The sequence below is a fragment of the Onychomys torridus genome, chromosome 17 (assembly GCF_903995425.1).
Source record: "Onychomys torridus chromosome 17, mOncTor1.1, whole genome shotgun sequence".
NCBI classification, from domain to species: domain Eukaryota; kingdom Metazoa; phylum Chordata; class Mammalia; order Rodentia; family Cricetidae; genus Onychomys; species Onychomys torridus.
Window position 1 is genome coordinate 30947226 of NC_050459.1, and position 24562 is coordinate 30971787.

The following is a 24562-nucleotide window of genomic DNA, read 5'->3' on the forward strand; positions in this document are numbered from 1 at the left end:
TCTAGTTTCTTTCTTTTTTCTAGGATAGAGACTTATTTTAGTATGCCAGCATGGCCTCTACCTGGCAGCCCAACTGCCTCAGCCTCCAGAGCTCTGGCAAAATAGGCATGTGTTACCACCACTCCCTCATTATCTCCAACTACTTTCTTATTGCTGATTTAGAATATATGGCCTCATGACTGCTGGGGTCTATCAAGAGCATTGAAGACTTATACTGCTAACTCTTCCTCACAAGGAACTTGGATCTTGGGGTCTCCTCACCTTTGTATTGAGTGTAAGTCATTCAATGGTCTATTTTCTGGAATTAACAAAGATATATTTGGTTTTTCATTTAAAATAGTAGTATGGCAAAATACCCATTTCCCCTTTTAAATGCCATACAATATAGCAGGGATCCAATGATAACAAAATGGCCATAGCTGCTTAAAATGAATATGATAACAAGAACGAATATTGGATCTCAAAAAGGCATGTAGATTTTACTAACCAAGGGGCTAAACAGGAAACTTGCCATAAAAGAAAGAGAGACTTCAAGGTGATTCCTCCAACAGGGAGCAGTTTAGAGCATTCTAGAGACAGAGCAAATGTCATGGCTGGGGTGGGGCCCTTCCCTTCCCACCCATGTCCCTCTGCACATGACCATCCTGCATCATGGGAGGCACAAGCAAAGGCAGAACTCATCTGCTTCTGGGACACAGGGAGGGTTTGCTGACGCTCTGTCATTTCTTCTCACAGAATACTTATAAACCACTCATTATGTCTCATACCTGACACAGCATCCGGATGAAAGAGGTGGCCTGCTTTCTACATACCTTTTATCCTAACTCAGCAAGTGTGCAACCTTCTTTTTTGAGTCTATTTTTAATTCCTAGAATGTTTTCTTTTTAGTATTTGGGTCAAAATTCCATCTAAAACGTCATGTTTCCTTTAATTCTCTACCCTAGAAATGTTGAGAATTAGAAAATTAAGGATTTACTGGGGTAATCTCAAACATACTTCTGTTTGTGTGTGTATTATTATATATATTATATGTATAAATATCATTTATTTTATTGAGGTTTTGAAAATACACTTTTGTTTCAAAACCTTTAACCCATTTGGCTTCATAATAAGAGATGTTCAACGTAAAAAATACATTTCTTGTATTAAAAAATTTATTTTGTTAATCAGAATATATAAACCATTATCTGTTGGCTACTTTGACAGGCATGCATAGTTATTATTGATCATTATAGTTTTGAAACACAACCAAATGTCTGTTGCTAAAATGGACCTATAGTACTTCTTTTCTTTGTGGTGGACCAAATGGAAAGATGCAAAAAGCTAGCTGTTAATTTTTGTTATAATTTTCTCATGACTTTATACAGTGAGGCATTTTGGTTGGATTGATAATTGTTATTTAATTTATAATTATTGATGTCTGTGTACCATCTAAGTATCTTAGTGACAACTGATTTCTACCATTAGGGAACTTAGACTTTTCAAATAGAGTTGATGTGACCATACACCATCAGGTATGTTATTCACAACATATTTAAATATACACTGAGCAAAGCAACATAGCAAAAGAAATGTCCTATTGTTCTCAAATATTTATGTATTTTATTTTATGTTAATTCTGTAAGGCATCAAATAAGCATTTTATTAGTTAGTGGTAATATTTATTTTGAAAGTGAATTTTTTTTAGATTATAAAGTAAATATAATTTAGACTTTGAAAATATGAGAAGATGCCCCAGTGTGGCATTCCCGAGATTAATCCAGCCATGTGGCTCATAGCTAATGTATGTCCATATTGCCATGCTTTTGTTTCCTTGGCTGAAATAGGAACTTTCTGGAGATGCCTCTGACCGTCCTGTAGATGGGATAGAGAATTTAAAAAACATTTTTATTTTAGAAAATTGTTTCTTCAGAGTGAGACCTAGTCACATTTCTGTTGTTTCTTATATTTTGTCGTTGTTGGTGCTGTACTTTTCAATGTGCTAACAGCTAGATTTCCAAAAGTACTGCCAAGGCCTCAAGAGCTGCAGTAGTTAATATTATTGAGGAATGTTTGGTGGGATTTATCCTTAAAACTGCATAAGAGAAACTTTGAGTGGAGAGACATGGCTCCGTAGTCGAGACCACTTGCTACTCTCATAGAGGACACAGGTTGGGTTCCCAGCACCCACTTGGTAGCTAACTGCTGTCTCTAACTGCAGATCCAGAGGCTCTGACACCTCTTTCTGAACTCAGGGGCACTGCCCATACATGATGCATAGACATACATGAAGGCAAAACATATACATAAGATAAATAAAATAAAATGAAACAACTAACTCTTGGTTTTTTTTTAAGCACCGCTTTCAAATGAGCTTGGCCTTCACTAGCATGACATGACTTTAGCTTCCTTTTTGTTTCCTTTGTTAATCTGAGTGTCCTCAGCTCCTAAGCCAAACATCAATGATGTGCTTTCACCTTACAGAGTGAAAAAATGAAAATTTTATTTTCCAAACCACAGTCGAACTGAACACCCAGCGAGAGGCAGGAGTCTTTAGTGAATTTGAAATGGGATTGGGGTAGCAATTATTTCCCTTAGTGCCTCTCCAAGGTGTTTTATGTGTGTGACTTTTTCATCTGTGTTTTTCAGGTGTCACTGGAGTAACAAGTAACCTTCAACAATACTTGGTGATGCTATGCGAGCATTATTTACCGTCAGGTGATCCAAATGATTGATTTTGCTTAAGCGCTGAATGCTAAAGGCTTGAGTTTCTTGAAATTACAAAGGCCGGTGAATGAACCATGAGAGAGAAAGAGACAGACAGACAGACAGACAGACAGATAGATAGATAGATAGATAGATTAATTAATAAATAGATAGATAGACTGATAGATGGATAGACAGATAGCAAATAAACCAGTGTGATCCTCACTGAAAGTCCCTTCTAGAACTCTGCAACTTGTACCAATTAGTGCATGAAATAACTTAGAAAAGAAGAAAGAGATGGAAATTTCAGAGGCTGTTCAGTGTCATTTTTTTTTTTTTTCTGGGATGGTTTGTTTGGAGCTCTGGAAGCCTGGGAAGGAAGGAGGGAGGTTAGCGAACGAGTCTAGGTTTGTACAGGGAGCCAGGTCTCTGAGAAGACGGCTTCAAATATGGCAAGAAGGAAAAGGTCACACACAACTTCTTTTCATGCCTCCCATAATCGTTGTCAATTGTGCAACCGCCCCAGAACATTTCCCAAGCAGTGGAACGTGCTCGGAGACAGTGATGTTGTACACACGCCCAAAGCTCCCAGGGCCTAGGGGCTGCAGCACCACTTTGAAGGAGATTGACGAGCGGGCGGGGACTGAAGCCGGTCATAATAAGGTAGACGCTCAAACTGAGCAGGTCGTCCAGGGGCTGTGCGCAGCAAACAGTCGGCCTTTCATGTGAAGACAAACAGCTGCTGGAAACCTTTGGAAAATGCTGAGGAGACTTAAGAATTCGCAGACAAAGGGGGGGAAAAAAAAAAAGAACTTTTGGCACTGTCATGGATGAAAACCAGGACTGGATGTTGTCCGGGCAAAGTGGACACTGAGAACAGAGATTGTTGGCCTCACATTTGAAGCATGATTTATGTTTCTTACAAGTAGAAAGTGGTCCTGCTAACCAGTGCTGGATGGGATTTCATGAAAATGAGGATAATGACAATTATGACCTATCAAAATGAAGAGGAGGAAAGATGCATCGTATCCAAATGGTACAAAGTATTTAGGAGTGAAGCAGAGGGAAACACGTGATGGTGGGGTGTTCGGAAGGGAGTCTGTCTACACTGAACATGTAATCATTGGGGTATCAGCTGCCCTCCATGTAAGTGTTTATACTAGAATGAGACAAGGACCCCTCAGGGTTACCAGAGACCTCATATTGTTGCGTGAAAAATTTGAGAAAGAAATAAAATTCATATTGTGTGCTGTTTTTAGCAGTATGTGAGATCTCACTATGCTTTAGACATGTCCTACGATACACATGAATCGTTGCTCTGTCTACTGTATCTATGCTGTATACATTACCAATTCATGCATAATTTTGGGTGTGCATGAGTGTGTGTGTGTGTGTGTGTGTGTGTGTGTGTGTGTATGTATGTATGTGTATAGTATCTTAGGTTTCAGGTAAGCCATTGAAGGTCCTGGGATGTCTCCTTTGCACACACTGAACATAAATTTATCTGTATTCTTTCCACTCTGCCTCATCAGCCTCCTACCACATTCCCTGCCTCAGTGGGAGCCAATTTATTTAGATAGAAAGCATTGGGCTGCAATGCGTTTTCTTTTCTCCCCACTAAACCTACTAAAAGAGCTTGCCAAGCAAGGTGTGTCTAAGTGATGTAAGTGTAGAACTGAGTTCTTTAGGCATCCCCACACCTGGTTAGCTATATTACTGGCTCTGAGTATCACCTGCTGCTTTTGCTTTCAGATTTTTATCACTTCATGGATCCATAGGTCTATATTAGAGGTTAAAAATTTATTTTCTGTGAGTTCCAAGGCAATAATGCTATTGCTTTTCAAGGCTAGGAGATATAATAGTTGGCCTTAATGAACAGCTATGGCCACTTTCCAGGTTTTTTGTGATATGTTTTTGGTAGCATGGGGCAGGCATTGAAGTGTAATGCCGTCGGGTAGGATACGACTGAACAAAGACCATTTCCAGGCCTGATACAGAAATATCAGTACATACAAATGAATGTAAGTGCATTTCCCTGATGTTTTATGCCCCATTCTTTAAGAAGCATGAAAATTGCTTTCTGTTTCCTCATTTCTTACTGTGTATTATCACCCCACCTACTTACTAAATATGTGCCCAGTCTCCTGTATTTACCGTATACTGTACCGGACACTGGGGTTTATTAATGGTCAACTAACGTCCATACAGTCTTCAGCTTCATGGAACATAGGGTACAATAGTGAAACCAAAGCACATAAGTGAATCACAAAAATGACACTTCAATGTTGTGAACAACGCTGAAAGAAAATTTCAAAGAAGAAAGCCTCATTGAGCTTTTCTGTATAAGTTACATGCATGCTGACACCTAGAAATCAGATCACCTAGGAAAGTGTTTGATGTAGTAGTGTGGAAACTACATATGCAAAATTTCTAGCCTAGAAATCTTAGCTGTTTTAAAAAGAGTATAAAAATCATATTGGGTTAGAATCGAAGAACGGCTGAGGACGACACTACAGAAATAGGAAGTGACTAGGCACTGCCTTTTAATTTAAAATGCCCCACATGTGCATGTATTTAAACACTCGGTCCCCAGCAGATGTTTCTCTTTTAGCAGTTTGTGGAACCTCTAGGAGATGATGTTTCACTAGAGGACGTGTATGGCTGGGATGTGGGCTTGAGGTTGATATCCCAGCCAGATTCCGGCCTGAGCTTTCTGCTTCCTATGATGCTGAGAGGCAGCAGGCATTCACGCACTCCCTGACCAGTGGAAGAGCCATATCCACATCCATGACAATGCAAACCAAGAGAAACTCTTCTTGTCTGAAGTTGCTTATGATGGGGACCTGTTGTAGCAATGAGAGGTGATTGGTACACTAGCTCTGTGGTCCTCAACCCTCCTAACGCTGTGATCCTTTAATACTGTTCCTCATGTGGCAGTGACCCCCCCCCCCCCGGCCATAGCTATTTTCATTGCTATTTCGTAACTGTAATTTTGCTACTGTTATGCATTGTAATGTGAATATGTGATAAGCAGGATGTCCCGTGAAATGGCCATTCGTCCTTCAAGGGGTGGCAATCCACAGCTTGAGAACTGCTGCACTAGGTACAACATGACCTTGTAGTTTATGGTTAACGTTGAACTTTTACCCAGATCTCATTATGTATCTCCTGCTGACTCTGAACCAGAGTAGTCCAGACTGGCCTTGAAATTATAGAGTCCCCTGCACCTGCCTCCCTAGTGTTCAATTAAAGGTATCAGGACTCTGAACTATGGGTTTTAAGTGGATGTATGAAGTGATCTTTGGTTTTAAAAGATAGTGCTTGCTACTTTGAGAAGAATGCATGTAGAAGAGAGCAGAAGCTGAGATAACATATATAGGTTAAAGACCAGGAAAGAGACATGGTTGCTGCTCAGGTTGAGGTAAACTGGGGTCAGGTGTGGACAGTGATCATTCCTCAACCATGTATGGGCAAAGAAAGAATCATCAGCAGATGCTTAGTGAAGGATTGATTGGGAGTGTGGAATTGGTTACTATTAAAGATCTTTAGCTTCTTGGTATATGAACCTGTATAGAATATTTGTGTAGTTAGAAAAATCTTCTAGTGGAGTGGGCTGGGTGATGAGGAGCCTAATTTGGTTCTGTACACATTTCACTGAGAAAGTTGGGAGGGTTTTCAACATTACAGGGCTTTGGAGGTCAGAGTCAAGGTCTGGGATGACATACAAATGTGATCCTTATGCTAGAGAGGTAAGACATTGTAGTTAGAGAGTATGAAAAGGGAAAGGGCTGTAGCTGAGCTTGGATAGTGAAATTAAAGTGACATCCCTGGAATGATAGCATATGGAAAGAGGACTTTTTGAAATGAGAGAGGGAGTGCATAGAATAGAGAAATCTGACATCAAGTGAGATCCAGGAAAGGTACAAAGCTACACAGAGAAACCCTGTCTCAAAAAACCAAAAAAAAAAAAAAAAAAAAAAAAAAAAAAAAAAAAAAAAAAAGAATGGAGATGTGACCATGCTGCCTGGCTACCTAGTGTGCATTAGTGTGCAGGTTTCCAAAATATATAACAAGGCTAGATGTGGCAATGTGGTGGGGATGGAGGATGGCAGGAAACTGAAGAATGAGTGTGGGAGGGAAGGAAGCAAAGACATTGATCATGGAATCGCTGATGCAGATTCTGATTCATACATTTTGCTTTTTCTGTCAACATTGCATGAGAGACAACTCAGCCCTGGAAAAACACAGCAAATAAGGTTCTTGCCTTGCAATGGCTCATGACTATCCATCTCTAAAACAAAACAAACAAACAAACAAACAAAAACATCTTCTTATTCCCTCTCCTCATATTGGTTCTTTAGTCAGGTGCTTTCTAGATTTACAAGCATCTGTTGATGTTACAGAGTATCCTAGTGTTCTCATATCAAGATATATATAACCACGGGAAACAACACTATTAATGCAGACACTGGGATGAGTAGAGGCATGTCTCAAGACATTGTTAGAAGTTGCTAGGAAACACCCTGCTGTTGGTAGAGCTTGTGGAAGAAATGGAATCCTAGTTATGTCAACCTGGTTCAAGCCATCCTTATCTTAACTTTTATGTGGGAAGTTCTATCCATATCTGGGTTCTTCCCATCCAAATCTGTCAAGGGGACCAGACCAGAAAAATACTAAATAACCTTGTGAAATTTCCATTTGTTTATTGATTTGGGGGATTACTTGAATTTGAGGTATGTTTGATGCCTTATCTTCTATATGATTAGGAAATACTACTACTAATTTGGATTTTTCTCCTCTTATTACTTAAAATCTAGTTGTATATTCTCACTGTATATTAGTAATTCCAGGTCTTACTTGTCCAATCACATTTTATTAGCCTTAAGTACAGAAGAGGCATACATATTTTCTTGCCTCTTGTCCTCCTTATGTGACTGCAATATCTTTCATGTGTCAAGTAGTTCTTATTGACTAATATGAAATCCCTATGTAATTTATATCTGAAATTGAGAAAGGGGCACTGATTTATGTACATTGTCCTAAAACAAGACTCATTTTTGCCTTTGGCTGATGAGGCTTTTGATATTAAATTTTGATAATGAAAAGAATCCAGCAAAATCTGGCTGAGGTAGAACTTTAGCAGGCTACATACACGTATTTTGATCAAGTATTAGACTCAATACTTATAAAATTTTCCAGGAAACCAAGGCCTACGTCATTGATAAGCTTGCCTAATCTGTCAAATTTTTAGGAGCCTGTTGTGTCTTCTGTGAGCTTTGAATGAATATTAACTATAGGGAATTTCATGAACCATTGCATTCCAACCAGTCACCTGCAGCCTTCCTCCTTGGGCTCACTGCTAACCCAGGATGGGCTGTGGTGTTTCTGCATCATCGTCAGAGGCCCCAGACCATGGGTATAAGGTAACCTTAAGGGAGAAGGTACAGTGAGGTCATCTAGTGAAGAGCTTTAGATTTCATACCCTCACTGCCGTTCACAACCTTCGTTTTCATTTTTGTCTTGTCTGCTTGCTTCACTTTTCTCCAGACTGCCTGTGACAGAACAGGCTGAGCACTCTGATTCCAAATGTCTTCCCTCTCAGGAGAAGCGGCATGAGCCTGGAAACAGATAGGCCCGTGCAAGTTTTTCCTCCTTCTGAAAACCCTTTCCATTCTGAAATGTGGTCAAGATAAACATGGTATACAGAAATGAGATGGAAAGAGCTCAAGTGAAGAAGATGCCCCCACAGGCTTCCAAGAAGCACCATCTGAACCAGGGGAGACACGTTCACTGGCTCCTTTAGCACTTGGAGCCAAGTTCTTCCAGGCCCAGAGGTTTTGGTGATTTTCTGGCTTTCAGAACCTTCTAAGTTTACACATTTGTGATCTGGGGGAATTCTATAGAGAAGTGCTTTTTAAACAAGCCTAAACTTTTCATTTGATTTTTGTCTTTCTGTGATTGGGCTTGGCTCCTGTTATAGTCTGAAGAGGAAGTGTCGCCTATGATATCTGAGCAGTTAGTCTTCCGGCAGGTGGTGGTGGCATTTTAGGAGGTTATGGGAATGGTAGGACATGGGGTCAAACTGGAGGAAGCAGAACCCAGGGAGAAGGGCGCCCAGGTTCCCTTTCGTGTCTGTCTATTTTTCATCTGCCACCATTAGCCTCCTCCTTTACGTGCTTCTGCTGTCCCCATGCTTTGCTTTACGACGGAACCTGAAACATGGCACCACATCACCATGCACTGAATCCCATTAAGTCAAGAGCTGAAACAAGCCCTTTATTATTATTATTATTATTATTATTATTATTATTATTATTATTAAGAGATTTTCTATTCATTTTACATACCAACCACAGATTCCCCTCTCCTCCCACCCCCCAGCCTTCCCCTCCAAACTCCCTCCCCATTCCCACCTCCTCCAAGGCAAGGTCTCCCATGGGGAGTCAGCAGAGTCTGATCCATTCAGTTGAGGCAGGTCCAAGCCCCTCTCCTCCCTGCACCCAGGCTGCACAAAGTGTCCACCATAGGCACTGAACAAGCCCTTTCTTTAAGTTTCTCTTTCAGTTTCTTGTTACAGGGACAGAAAAAGTGACTAACATAGTCACCTTGGTTTTTCTATTGAAATGTCTTCTCCAATATAATGCTCGGTCACACAGCAAGGGCCTGGTCATATGCCAGGGAAGGTGCAACACACTGGCATCAAATCCCCTGTGCCCTTGAAGAGACAGTCATGCTTTAAGTCTTAGCCCTTAAACACAGAAGTAGATGAAACAAGTGGCAGCCCCAAATTATGAAATATACTCTTTAACTAAAATTACTTGTTATGATACAAAAATAAACTCTTTCTCAACAATGGAACTACAGCCTGTGAGTGATGAACTACAGCCTGTGAGTGAGTGATGAGTGTTACTCTGATTTGCTTTGCATCAAGAAAATAATAACGGAGGAGGGAAAATATGGTATTTTCTTGTAAGATAAGTTCTTGGCAGAAGCTTATAAAGCTGTGAGGTAAGAACATAGAAAAGGAATTCAAAGCTTTGCAGTATGGTAATAGATCTGTCTTAGTGAAAGGCAAAAACTCAAACAAGGGTAAGAAGGAACTTGTAAGCCGAAGATGGGTTGAGATAAAAATAAGCACACTGTTAAAACAGCTATTGCTGTGGAGAAGCAAGGAGGGGAAAAGGTGGATATGGTAGTACACACCTGTCATCTCAGTATGAGAGATTGTGGTAGGAGCGTCATGAGTTTGAGACCAGCCTATAACATGTTTAAGGCCAGCCTGAAATATTAGAGCAAACTGTTGCCTCAAAACCAAGCAAGCAAGCAAGCAAGCAAGCAAGAAGAAAGGTGAAAAGTCAATTTTCCCAGTTTCTCATAAGCTGGCTTCTGTCTGTTCTACAATGCATTTACTCTCAGAGTTCCTATGCTCTTGTTTGATGGGGCACTGGGGAATGAACCAGGGTGCTCAAACAAACTAAGCATAAATTCTGTGGCTGTAATGTGCCCTCCCCCCGAATTCCCATGCACTAATTGAGAAGTGATAGAACAAAAAGAAATCTTCAAACAAACCAAAACCAAAATAATGTTTTAGTTAAATGGAGGAAAGAAAAGAGACACCACGAGAAACCAAAAAAGTTTTCCATAAACACTGAATCCTAGGATGTTTTGTACTGCTTAAAATAGGATTTGCTTTTTGAAATGTCTTAGACTTCAGATAAATATTTTTACATTACATACATATACAGAATATTGATATTAGCCCCTCATCTTTCATGCTCTCATTCCTTTATGCTAGTCTGAGTCTTAACTTATCTCTGCCACCCCATCCTAGCATAGGAGTACTGGGAGTGGAGGTGTGTGCCAGGACATCAGCTTTTCATATGGGTTTGCGTGCCAAGTGCTTTCATCCTCGGAGAAATGTCCATGGCCCACTTCTCACGGCTTCTTATACAACTTTGAAAATTATGTTTACACTATCTCATGATGATGATGATGATGATGATGATGATGATGTTTAAATCCCTCCTTTCAAGACACCCTTTTCCAATCAACTTTATATGTTTCTCATCACATGAAGAATGGAGGAAGACTCAGACTGGTCAACGTAGGTTAGTGTCTGCTTTGGAAAAAGACTCTTCCAGTTGTTTGTAAAGTGAACTGCAGTGGGCCTGTAACCCCAGCTTGGAGGGGAAGCCGAGGCAGGAGGATCACCTGTTCAAGGCCTGCTTGGTCTACAGAGTGAGTTCTAGACCCTGGGGTAATAGGTGAGAACTAGTCTGGAAATAATAAGAGAAGGCTGGGGACATAATTAAATGGAAGACACTCACTTAGCCAGCAGAAGAAACTAGGTTTAGACCTTAATGCCAAAAAAAAGCACACTTCTCAGGCCACCATTTAAAATATGTCTTTATTAAGATATATAAAGTAAAAATTCACATAGCTCAAAATCCATATGAGTTTTCAAACAGTCAGAATGACATTTCCTTCTTTGCCTACCATCAAATTTTCAGATCTCTGCAAACCTGTTCATATCACCAGACTCCACAGTAGCAAAGAAAACACTCACAGTCAGACACAAAATATGTTTTGAGTGTTTTCTCTATTCCAAACCCTATTCCAGCATTGGGCTAACAGTAGTAAACAGAACCCCAAAGCCCCTATGAAGAAGCTAACTCCAATAGTGGAGACTAGGAAAATTGATCAGTTAATGGGTTGGAAAGAGGGGAAAAAAAAAGGAGTCATGGAATGTGTGCAAGGGGTTGCTTTAGCCAGAATAGTCATGGCGGACAGCTGTCTTGGAGGTGGTATTTGACAAGCCATCACAGTTCTGAAAAGAAGCATGCTCAGCACAGACATGAGAAGCAAGGGCTGAGGGGCATCAGGCCAGGAGACACGGAAGGAACTTGGTGTGTTCCAAGGCCAAGGCCAGAGGCACTGAGGCATAGAGAAAGGGTAGGAGGCTACAGGGAAGAGGTCATGGAGCAGGCACAGGCTGGATGTGTAAGCCTGGGAAAAATCTGTGGCTGGTTGCAATGGGAAGCAGCTGGCAGGTCTTAAGCAGGCAGAATATCTTGATCTGATTAATGCTTAGAAGATTACTGCTGCAGAGGCTAGACTGTGGGGGCAGGAGGGCAGCTGGGAAACTGGGCAGCTATGACCACTTGAGCTGGGTTTTTGGGAGCACCAGCATCTTTTCTGACAAGGGTAAGGAGAGAGGAAGAATCACGAACTACTTCATAGCTGTTGGTGGGCAGGACTGTGTGAGGATTGGTCGGACCACCAGAAGAAGATGCAAGGGTTGAGTCTGCCAGTTTGATCTGGTATATCGTCTGAAGACCTGGGAGAGGAACTAGTCTCATTTTCTCACGGGAAACGCAGGATGCCAAGTCATTATTGTAGTTATGAATTATGGGTGATAGGTGTGTGTTACATGGCATTCTAAGGTGTGTTACTGGGACAGACTTCTCAGTAACTGAACTCTGGCCTATACATACATACATACAGAGAGAGAGAGAGAGAGAGAGAGAGAGAGAGAGAGAGAGAGAGATGCATACTCATGCATGCACATGTATGCAAATGTACCTGTGCACACTTGCACATTAAAAATCATATGCACATATACATAAAAATAAAATATAATTCAGTGAGTTCTTTACCCCTACAGATCTTTCAATAGAGGTAGAGGGCATTTGTGTGTGTGTGTGTGTGTGTGTGTGTGTGTGTGTGTGTGTGTGTGTATGTGTGTGTGTAAAACATATTTCATTATTTGCCACAGTCCAGAGAAGTAGAGCCTTTGGCAAACTTTATCTTTGTAATATATCCACAGTTATAAAATGTTTCTCATGTCTGAGAAAACATGGTTTGTTATTGAGAGAGAAGACAAAGTTACAATGATAGAAATGATAAGATAGAAATATGTTTTATGGCATTTGCTAACTGACTTGAATATTTTGTATTAAGAAAAGTAAAAATTCCAAGGGGAGATTTTTTTTTTTTTGGTCTTAATAGAGAAGTACAGTTTTCTGCATGGATGAGATTGCTCATGCTCTGTTATTTAATCCATAGCTACCAAGACTGTGCAGAGATAAGGCAATTAATCAATTCTACTGGCCTGCAGACTGTACTGTGCCTTAGGGAGGGGTGTGGGACTGGGATGAGGGAAAGGCTGAGTTGAAGCCCTAAGTCTGTCACTGAGGAACTACACACTTTCGGCATCCATCTTGTCTTCATTACCTACAATGTGAAAACAGCGGTGGTTCTTTTGAGGCTGTTGTAATGACTGATAGAACCAAACTGGGAAGGCCAGGGGGTGTGTCACTCCAATACAAACAGAGATTACCGTGTAATGTTGACAGTATCTCAGGAAAGCAAAGTTCAAACATTGAACTATTGTCCAATGTGTTGGTCAAATATAATTACGATAGAAAAATAATTGAGTGGAAGCAACTGACTTAATAAGTCAGTTATTAGGGATGAAAGGAAATATAAACAGCAAACTCAACCAATCAACCAAACAAAAAACCCAATTGTTTCTGGCCGAAGGCAGAGGGGAAAATATCTCCCTTCCTGGATGAAAAGTTAGAGTGAAAAATCTTTTCAGATTGTTGCTGAACAATAAATTCGAGAACTGGTTTAGAATTATTTTAAAATTAAATTACCATCTGTCCAATTTTTGACCGATGGATAATCTAATTTATAATGAGATTAATTCATTAATAGTTCTGTAAAATAATCGGTCCAGTATTTCCAGAGGTCATGACCCAGAATAAAAACATATTGCAGGGGATCTGTATGCTACAATTGTTTTTATTGCCTTATTTTATTTGCTAATCACATTAGCATCAGGAATAATGAACAGATGGGAAAAATAAGGGAATCGTGTTCTGATGTGTATCTACACTGTTCAGTTTTACTGTGTGTACTTTACAGAATCTAAATGAAGGAGAGAAAAATTAAGAAATCTGAATTTCCAAAGTACCATATGTTTTATAGTCCATACATGTGTATGGTACCCATAGACCATCTATCCCACCAGTTTTGATAAAAACAAGATTAGAAACCATAATATTTGTGAGTGGCACACACAGTGTCATTATATAGTATCACTCCAAGAACTTAGTGTCCTGTTGAATGGACAGTTCTCTGCATAGCTTCTCTCCCTTGGCTTTCATGCACTGGAATTTGGACTGGAAGCAAGCTTTATCCTAATTTGCTTTTCAACTGAGAGGAGTTACTTGGCCACTAGGGTATTTCACCCAATCACAGGTTTGTGGGAAACAGTGTGTCATAGTTTGTTAGAAATTGCTAAGGAGAATTTAGGTGCACAATGGTATGGTTTTAAAATTATTTTATGCAACTACACATAATTGTGTTTGAGCTAGTAGTTGCCATTGTTAGAAAAAAAAGAGAAGAAAGATACAATTATAATGGAAATATTGTGAGTGGTGGTAGCGCACACTTTTAATCCCAGCACTCAGGAGGCAGAGCCAGGCAGATCTCTGTGAATTTAAGACCAGCCTGATCTACAGAGTGAGATCCAGGACAGGCACCAAAACTACACAGGGAAACCCTGTCTCAAAAAAAGCAAAACAAACAAACAAACAAACAAACAAAGAACTATTGTATATGGCCCAAGTTGTAAGTTCTCTGCTGAATCTATCCACTAAGGTTTGCAAGCACATAAATGATTCTTGAAAATGGAAAGATCTCCCATGCTCATGGATAGGCAGAATTAACCTAGTAAAATGGCAATCTTATCAAAAGCAATCTACAGATTCAATGCAATCTCCATCAAAATCCCAACACAGTTCTTCACACACCTGGAAAGAACAATACTCAACTTCATATGGAAAAACAAAAAACCCAGGATAGCCAAAAGAATCCTGTACAATAAAACAACCTTTGGAGGCATCACGATCCCTGACTTCAAGCTTTACTATAGAGCTACAGTAATAAAAACATGTGGACCAATGGAATCGAATTGAAGACCCTGACACCTATGAACATATAATTTTTGAAAAAGAAGCCAATACTGTACAATGGAAAAAAGAAAGCATCTTCAACAAATGGTGCTGGTATAACTGGATGTCAACATGTAGAAGGCTGCAAATAGATCCATATCTGTCACTGTGCACAAAATTTAAGTCCAAGTGGATCAAAGACCTCTACATAAATCCAGTTACTCTGAACCTGATAGAAGAGAAAGTAGGAAGTAGTCTTGAACAAATTGGCACTGGAGATCACTTCCTAAATATAACACCAGTAGCACAGACACTGAGAGGAACAATTAATCAATGGGATCTTTTGAAACTGAGAAGCTTTTGTAGAGCAAAGGACATGGTCAACAAGACAAAGCAATAACCTACAGAATGGGAAAAGATCTTTTTTTTACTTTGTAACAGCTTACAATATTACCGAAGATATACTTCTTCCAGAGTTAAACAGTGTCCTACGGTTGTATCCAATTTTCTGTGATCACTCCTGTTCTAAGTAGTCTACCAGAATTAAAGTCTGTCTGATGGTTTAGGCATCCCTTCTTATGGTACTTGCACAGTCACATTAACAGTAAATTATAGTGATTTACATGGTGAAAACTACTATATTGAGTTTCCAGTCCAGGAGAAATATTGTGTTCAGTAGGATTTGAATAAAAATAGTGGGCAAGTGTCCAGTTCCAATGGATACATCTATAACAACCCCTATATCTTTGGCTCAGGAAGATTGCAAATCAGGAAGCTGAAAGATAAATTGTGAGGCCAAAGGACCAGGACATCTGCTGAGAAATTGTGTCTTCTGTATAGGATAAGTGGGGAGGCACTCATGAAACATCAACTACATGGCTGCCTCGACAGAACCTGCACAATGACATCACCAGTTGACATGCTAAGATAAGTGGGGAAATCTCAGATGGCCCCAACCCTAGGTGAAGAGCTGCAAGCAATTAACGACTGTCAGCATGGGAGAAACAGTCTTCCCCAGGGAAGAGCTCCCTAACTGGTTATCCAAGTGCCAAGTGGTCAGCCCTAAAAACATGCACATAAGCATGACACTAGTGGACTCATAGGTTCTATTTATGCATGTAGATGTTTGTATATATGTAACTAAAGGAAGAAAAGAAAATAACAGGGATAAAACATGATAGTAGGAGAGCTGAGAGGCAGAGGAACAGTGGGAAAGGAGAGGAAGATATGGTAATAGGATAGAAGATGAGCAAAGTATAGTCAATATGCATGAAACATTACAATGAAACCCGTTTTATAAGAAATAAGTGTAAATAAAATGGAAAAAATAATGTGCTGAGGATCACGTGTCAATAAATTCTTGTTTGTTTTTTGTTGAAATATTTTCTTTAGCTTCCCCAAAATATGGAAGCTTCTTGAATTCTGTAATACTTAACAGAATGCCTAGAAAGTATCCAGCCTTAACTGCCTTCCTCAAAACTGGGATGAGCTGGGTCAAACACAGAAATGAAAATAGTAAAGAGGCATTGTAGCTTTACATGTGGTCATGTGTCATGCTTTTAGCAATGAGTAGTTCTTAAACTCAAGAGTGGGTCACGGTGACCTAGTGAAAATGGTCATCTTGCCTTCGGGATCTTTTCTGATGTGCTCTCATGCATGAGCATATGTCAAGAACTATTGGCTTACTGGATCTGTAGTTACTTTCTGGTTGGGGGTGCCATAGCAGTGGAATGTGGTAAGGGATCCTAAAAGAAAGCTTTGGAACTGGGCTGCCACAGTGGGACTGCAATGAGCAAAACAGTCAAGCTCATGGTTCTGCTATGCTCTGAGTGATACAGGATCCTTTTCAAACATTAGGAGCTCTTGGCACAGAACCCCAGGGAAGAAAAACCCATTCAGGACAGCCAAGCACAGGTTGATTACATATGAAATGTAAATGCAGAGGAAGGATAGAAAGCCATCCACCAACTTCTATAGTCTCATGTTAGTGAGAAATAAGGTACATCATCAGATGAACATTCTTTGAATAAGTATAAAAACAAAACAAAACAAAACAAATGAAGACACTGGTCAGGGCTCTCTGCTCCTCCCTGTTCCAGAGACAGGTACATCTTTTTGTGCAGGGCTAGCCTCATTCCTGAGACACGGTGGTGAATGTTGGAGTGAACGAATTTGGCTGTATTGGACACCTGGTTACCAGGTCTGCCTTCACGGCTGGCAAAGTGAACTTTGTTGCCATCAATGACCTTCATTGACCTCAACTACATGGTCACATGTTCCAATATGACTCTACCCATGGCAAGTTCAACAGTACAGTCAAAGCTGAGAGTGGGAAGCTCATAATCAATGGGAAGGCCATTACCATCTTCCAGGAGTGGGATCCCACCAACATCAAATGGGGTGATGCTGATGCTGAGTATGTTGTGGAATGTACTGGTGTCTTCACCACCATGGAGAAGGCTAGGGCTCACTTGAAGGTGGGGGCCAAAAGGGCCATCATTTCCACACCCCTTCTGCTGATGCCCCCATGTTTGTGATGGGTGTAAACCATGAGAAGTATGACAATTCACTCAAGATTGTCAGCAATGCTTCGTGCATCATTAACTGCCTAGGCCCCCTGGCCAAGGTCATCCATGACAACTTTGGCATTGTGGGAAGACTTACAACCACAATCCATGCAATCACTGCCACCCAGAAGACTGTGGATGGCCCCTCTTGGAAGCTGTGGCATGATGGCCATGGGGCTGCCCAGAGCATCATCTCTGCATCCACTGGTGCTTCCAAGACTATGGGCAAGGTCATCCCAGAGATGATTGGGAAGCTCACTGGCATGGTCTTCCATTTTCCTACCCTCAATGTGCCTGTCATGGGTCTGACATGCTGCCTGGAGAAAGCTGCCAAGTATGATGACATCAAGAAGGTGGCGAAACAGGCATCTGAGGGCCCACTAAAGGGCATCCATGGCTACTGAGGACCAGGTTGTCTTCTGTGATACTTTAACAGCGACCCCTACTCTTCCACCTTCGATGCTGGGCCTGGCATTGCTCTCAATGACAACTTTGTAAAGCTCATTTCCTGGTTCAACAATGAATATGGCTAAAGCAACAGGGTGGTGGACATCATGGCCTACATGGCCTCCAAGGAGTGGGAAACCCTTGGACCACCCACCCCAGCAAGGACAGAGTAAGAGAGAGGCCCTCAGCTGCTGAGTAGTCCCTGTTCCAACTCATCCTCTGACACTGAGCATCTGCCCCAGTTTCCATCCCAGACCCCCAGAATAACAGGAGGGGCTTAGGGATCCCTATTCTCTTGAATACCATGAATAAAATGTAGTTGGAGTTTTCTTGTGTCCACCTGGCTCCTTCAGCCACTCAGACCCAAGTAAACACACAGAGACTTACATTAATTATAAACTGTATGGCTGTGGCAGGCTTCTTGTTATCTAGTTCTTATATCTTAAATTAACCTATTTCTATTAATCTATAAGTTGCCATGTGGCTTGTGGCTTACTAGTGCTTTTATATCTTGCTTCCTCTGTGTCTGGCTGGCGACTCCTGACTTAGCCTTCCTATTCCCAGAATTCTTTACTCTGCTTGTCCTGCCTATACTTCCTACCTGGCTACTGGCCAATCAGCATTTTATTTTTTAACCAATCAGAGCAACACATTCACAGCATCCAGAGCGATATCTACAGCAATTAAATTCACTGCATCTCTCCCCCCAAAAGACACTGGTCAGTATTCTTTAAGCTAGATAGGTTGAATGTCCCTTATCTAAAACATCCAAAATGCCTAGGACCTAATAGTTTAAATTTTTGAATATGTGTACATATGGGGATACATATATGTACACACATATACATATATTCCACTTAAAACTGAAATGAGCCTGTCAGGAAAATGCATTTGTCATATTTCAATTAAATCATTTTCTTTGGCACTGATAATTTCCAAATAAATTTCAAATCTGGAAAGATACATACGTAATTAATGGGCTATAAAATAAACGAAACCACAGCAATGCCTACCCTCCTCCCCCCGTGTAGTAAAATACAATGGCAGGTAAAAGAATCACTGTACCTAGTATGCCATGTTTAGACATCACACCTATCAGCTGAAAAAATGAAGAATAGGTAGAAAAGAACAGGGAATCCTGACTGAAAACAGCAGCATGTTAAATTCTGCTTGACTTCCAACTGCATGGCCGGCACAGTTTGTATTTAGTACCATGATATGGACTAGTGTCTAAATGTCTAGCCTGTCAGCCTTACTGCTGTCAGGCTTTCTAGCCTCTGGATTACATGAAGGCATTCTTTCGAATGGTTCTTGTCTTTGCTTTCTTCCTCTCTCTCTGTTTCTCTGTAAGTCGCTGGCCCTGCCTCCCTTCATCCTGTCCTTTGGGTTTTGTTTCCCTGGAGAACACTAATACAACATATATCAATGACAAGACTAATCATCTGGAATTGTTGAGCTTCAGGCTTGTTTTGAATGTGACTATGGTGACCAAACAATGGTTTTTACGTTGACTACTTGAGAGCGATTAGATTTTCCACCCTATCTCCACCATCTCTACCCTTTTCCCATCAGAAAGCACTCATCCTATCCTGCTCTAGATGACTGACATTTTTGCAAACAGGCCTGCCTACCTATGCTCTCTGTCGCTTCCTTTGCTTGGAAACTACAGAGAGAAGTGGTTTCTTTTCTTTCTTTTTTTTTTGTAATTTTTTTTTAAATTTTGTTCTTTCTGATACCAAGGTCCAAAGTATGTGTATTTCTGAAATACTCATAATAAATGTGACTTACAAAGTTCAAAACATGTTCAAGGGTATACTATGCTTTGAATTATAATGGATTCCATCCATGCTTAATAATAATATATATTATATATACATATAAAGCAAACATTTACTTTTGAGTTTAAGCTGAAACATTTGAATCTATAAATTACTGTGTTAAAATCTTTCATTTCTTAATTGATTCAAAATACTTTTTTTTTTTTTGGCTTTCTTTTTGTTCACTGATTCAATTGGTTTGAGAGAGACTGGGTTGCCCACATCACCATACTTCTACCACATAATCATGTTGTTTGCAACAAAAAGTGTAGATACAACAAGTAATTATTCTGACCAGAAAGCGGTGGCTCAGTGCCTGCAATGGGAACATTATGTACAGTGCTGCCATTTTGCATATCTCCCAGGGCTGTGCAATGTGGTCTCCAGTCAGTTATAACCACAGAATGGAAGAGAGCACCAGCCCCTCATGCCTGTGTACGCTTAGTGCCAAAATGTACTAAATTAAAGTTATAAGATGGGGAAGACATTTGTTGGGTGTGTCTTTAGGGCATGAGTACACAAAGCTAGGCAACTCAAGTCCATAACCTTGTTTGGATGTCACTGTATCTGTAAGACAGATATAATCTCTTATTTCCATTTTCTGAGGGGAAAAATATCAAATCAAGGTGCATTGAAGATATGAAGTAACTTTCCAAAAATCAAACTGTCAGGAAACAAAGTAAGAGTGCCAGCTATTTTTGTTTGTTTGTTTGTTTTTGTTTTTCGAGACAGGGTTTAGTTTTGTGCCTTTCCTGGAACTTACTTGGTAGCCCAGGCTGGCCTCGAACTCACAGAGATCCATCCGCCTGGCTCTGCCTCCCAAGTGCTGAGATTAAAGGTGTGTGTCACTGCTGCCCGGCTTTTTTTTTTTTTTTTTTTTTGGTAGTGCCAGCTATTTCTGATTTCCATTTCTTTGCTCTTTTCCTACACTCAATTGCTCTTCAGGAAAAGTTGTTGCCTTGCTGCCTTTGACTCATTTTATAGATGTACTATCCTGACTTTCCACAGAGAGGCCCCTTTTTGAGGTTTTGCTCTGAGAATAAATTCACAGCAGGTGAGTCTAAGTCAATATTCTTTATATTTTTGATGCATTTAGACACCCATACTTGAAATACTTTGCTACTTCATTTTCCAGAATGGTAGCACTAGTCTAAGTCCAAACCATTAAGGTATTTGATAACTATACTTTTTTCAAGGCACTGGTAGAGGTTTCACCATTTTGTGATTTCTTTTTATTTGATACTTTATAAACTTCTATTTGAACCTATAAACCATTTATTAATTTACTCTTTAATTCTTCCATTGACTACATATTGAGTGCAGGAACAAATATATAAGCATTTTGTGTTCTGGAAGAGCCAAAGATGAATTAACTTTTGGTCCTATCTTTAAAGTAGTTGCAATCTAGAAAAAGAGTTCAGACTGTTGAACAAACAGGAAAACAGAGTACAGGGTAACAAGTGGTCTTTGGTGTTTGCCACAGAGCAATGGCAGACAAAGACTTCTCAATAGAAAAGTGATAATGGAGTTAGCCACCACACCTCTGTGTCTGTTATGATAATGATTAGACCATCTTTCAGAAAAGTAAATGCAGATGTAATAATTTAAATACATTTTTCTGTTTCTCAGAAAAAAGGAGAGTTTCCATTTGTAATTAGACATCATTTGCATATGGTGAAATAAAATATATAATTGTACATATACACAACCTATTTAGTCAATTTCTTTAAAAAATTTAAAATATATTAATTTTTATTTTATGTGCATGGGTGTTTTGCTAGCATGTATGCCTGTGTTCCATGTATGTGCAGTGCCCATGGAGGTCAGAAGAGTGCATCAGATCTCCTGGAACTAGAGTTACACATGGTTGTGAACTGCCACATGGGTGCTGGGAACTGAACCTGGGTTCTCTGCAACAGTAGCAAGTGCTCTTACCCACTGAGACATCTCTCCAGCCTCCAGTTTAGTCAGTCTCTTCTTATGTATGTCACTAAGTCAGGTGATGGGAAAGAATACTCTTTTCAAGTGGATCATAAAGGTGAATCATATGATACCACTCCAGAACAGAAGGGAGGGAAGATACCACCCACCATCACTCATCCTACAAATGAGGGGCGACAGTCATGGAGGACACACATGGCCCCTACCTTATAGACACAGATTGAGAGAGAAGGAAACTTTAAAGGATAGAACCTGAAAGCTTGCCTTTCCTTTTCTAAGAACATCCAACTATCATGTGCCTGAGACATCAAGAAAGACTAGAACAATAAGCTGTGAGGAGCAGAGTTGACCTGACTCTGCTAAATGAAAACCACACTTATCATTACAGAAAAAGGGGAGGGAATATATGGCCTTGCAGCAAGAGTTAAAGGTGACTTTGGAGAGACAAGTGATGGAGAAAAGGAGGCAGGAGATAGTTGAGTAGGGGTTGGCAGGAGAGGCTGGAAGGTCTTTCTTTTGGAAGAGAAAATCTACCTATGTGCTTCAATGAAGATTGCCCAGTGGAATTTTATCACTCATACTGTTGACTCAGTGATGATTTGGGGAGGGATATAAAGTTTCAGACTTTTGTGGGGGTGCTTAAGGTGTGATTCATAGGAATATGAGAGAAACATGCAAATTTGTCATTCAGATGCATTACACCTTGTATTTTCAGTTTAATGCATGATATGAAGAATCTCAAGGCACACTAGGGGAAAGGGTTTATAAGAGTGAAGCTACTGAAATAACATCTTGAGTCCGGAGCCCTAGGCTTCTCTGACTTTACTTCTGGAGAGTATTATGTGTCTGTAACTTGGCTACATTTTAGGTACACATATTTTTCATGTGAAGGGATTCTTGAAAGAATTAGAGGAAACTTTGAATCATATTGCAGTCTACTGGTTTTGAGGGTCGAACAAATAAGTTCATGACAAAAACATGAGATTTTTTTTAGTTACTGGTGCAAATGACATAAGGCTAGCTTGAATTTGCTAACAAGTTGTGGTCTAAATGCTCACTTACAAGTGTGCTCTCCAGAACTCAGAAACTGTTGTCTTCTAGACAACAAGACATGAAGATGGTCAACTCTGCTGTTAGTCTCTCAACACCATATACTAAAGCTTAAACATTTTCCATGACTTTTGTGACATGAGACATAGGTACTGGGGGCAGGGGTGGCTAGCAGTGTGCGCACAGTCCTTGTTATGGAATGGGGTTACTGGCCTTCTTATTATTCGGGTTGTAAACAGGATATGGCCAGGAGGGAGATGACAAAAGTCTAGGCTGGTCTTGTCCAGGAAAGCCCTCTGTTCGCATTCTCATTTTTAATTCACAGCTCGTTAAATTGTCTCATTTGTTTCCCTTTCTCAGAGCATAGCAGAACCATGAACCTGACTGTTTTGCCCACTGAAAATATTTTTAATGTTTTATCTCTACTTGGGTGAAGGAAAAATGAAAAATCCAAATATACTTCCGTTGGCGTTTTAGAAAACAGTCTCTCAAGTTCACACCAATGAAAGTTTGAACATGTTTCAGTAATATTCATGAAGAAACCAATATCTTTGTTTCAGAGGCGAATCAGACCTAGAGAGCTCTAAGCCATGACTGGTGATGAGTAGATGCTTTGAGACTCAACAAAGGGTGCAGCTACATAACAGAGTCTCCTTGGGCATGACCATGCTGGGGGTGGGCCCAAGGAAAGGCTGGAACATCTGGAATTTAATCCCTTCTCTGCAACCTATAGCCCATTCTGGGCCACACTTAGTGTGTGGAGTTAGCCCTTAGTTAAATGAATGCAAGGGTACCAGGTTGTTCGTGGGCCAGAAGGTGGTGAGGAAAGAGGGGAAGGTGGTTTGAGGGTTTCCATAGTGACTTCTAGGATATGTCTGCTGCAAAGAGATTGGGGACAATGACTGAAGTACAGTTCCTTTCATAGATCCACCCCTGCCAGTGTGCCATGTGAGTCAACTCTCTACAACAATACAAGACCCCAGTCATCCTGGGAGAAAGAAGTAGGAGAAGAAATGCTTCTCAGAGAAGACCCTAACTGTAGGGATGATGTGAAAGATGTGAAGTTAGAGGAAATGGGAATACATTGAGGCTGGAAGTGGAGGCCTCCAAAGCATATTGGTGATGGTGCACACACTTGAGGTTGGGTACAAGCAGGTCCATGGTGCTGGAGCTTAAGGTTCATTCTCTGGAAAGGGGGTATGCAAACCAGACTAGTTCTGGAGGTGCCAGAACCTTCAGGTTGGGAACCATAGGAGTAAGTTGAGTATTATCCTCAGAAGTACAGGGAGTTATTGAGTAATAAACAGATGTGGCACAGAAGTTTGCATTTTTATGCAGATGGACTGGGAAGTATGTTGGAAGCAAACTTAAGGACGACAGCCTGGAGGGGAAATTAGTCAGAAGGCTGTTATAGGAGTACCCAAGGACAGTAATGGCAACTACAAAGTCCATTGTTAGAGGAATGGGTAGGGATGGAGAGCACGGGTTCACTGAAACTATTCAAGTACTTAATACAACAGAATAAGCATGTTTATCAACCTTAGTGTCTTCTCAAAACACAATATAAGCATTTAGTATAAGTACATATCTACAAAAAATAAGGAAGGAAAGAAAGGAGGAAATGAACATATACAAAGAAAATGAAAACCATGTGATAGCATTTTTACTTTGGAAGTAGATAGGCTTTTCCCTTTTCATGCCTTCTTCTCTCTTTCTCTCTCTCTCCTTCCTTCCTCCCTCCCTTCCCTCCTTCCCTCCTTCCTTCCTTCCTTCCTTCCTTCCTTCCTTCCTTCCTTCCTTCCCTCCCTCCCTCCCTCCCTCCCTCCCTCCCTCCCTCCCTCCCTTCCTTCCTATCTTTTTTAACTGCTAAGAAATAAACTCAGTCCAGGGGCATGTCCTTTACTACTAAGTTACATTTCCAACTCTGCATAGACTATTACTAGCTACATTGTGAGCTCTAGAAAGCTTTGATCATAGCTTTTGGGGGCAGGACTCAGTAAGGTGAGGATGGATCTACCAATCCAGAAAACTTGAAAGTGCTCAGTAAATGGAGGCACCAGAATAATGATTTCATTATTCACATGGAGTATGAAAG

At 40.5% G+C, this 24562-nt stretch overlaps 1 protein-coding gene and 1 pseudogene across 1 annotated transcript in view; one reads left to right on the forward strand and one right to left on the reverse strand.

Moving 5' to 3' along the window:
* Dlc1 (DLC1 Rho GTPase activating protein) overlaps positions 1-24562 on the reverse strand; it is a 376108-nt gene that overhangs the window by 211546 nt on the left and 140000 nt on the right. The window lies entirely within an intron of this gene.
* Positions 11769-17832, forward strand: LOC118569128 (annotated as a pseudogene).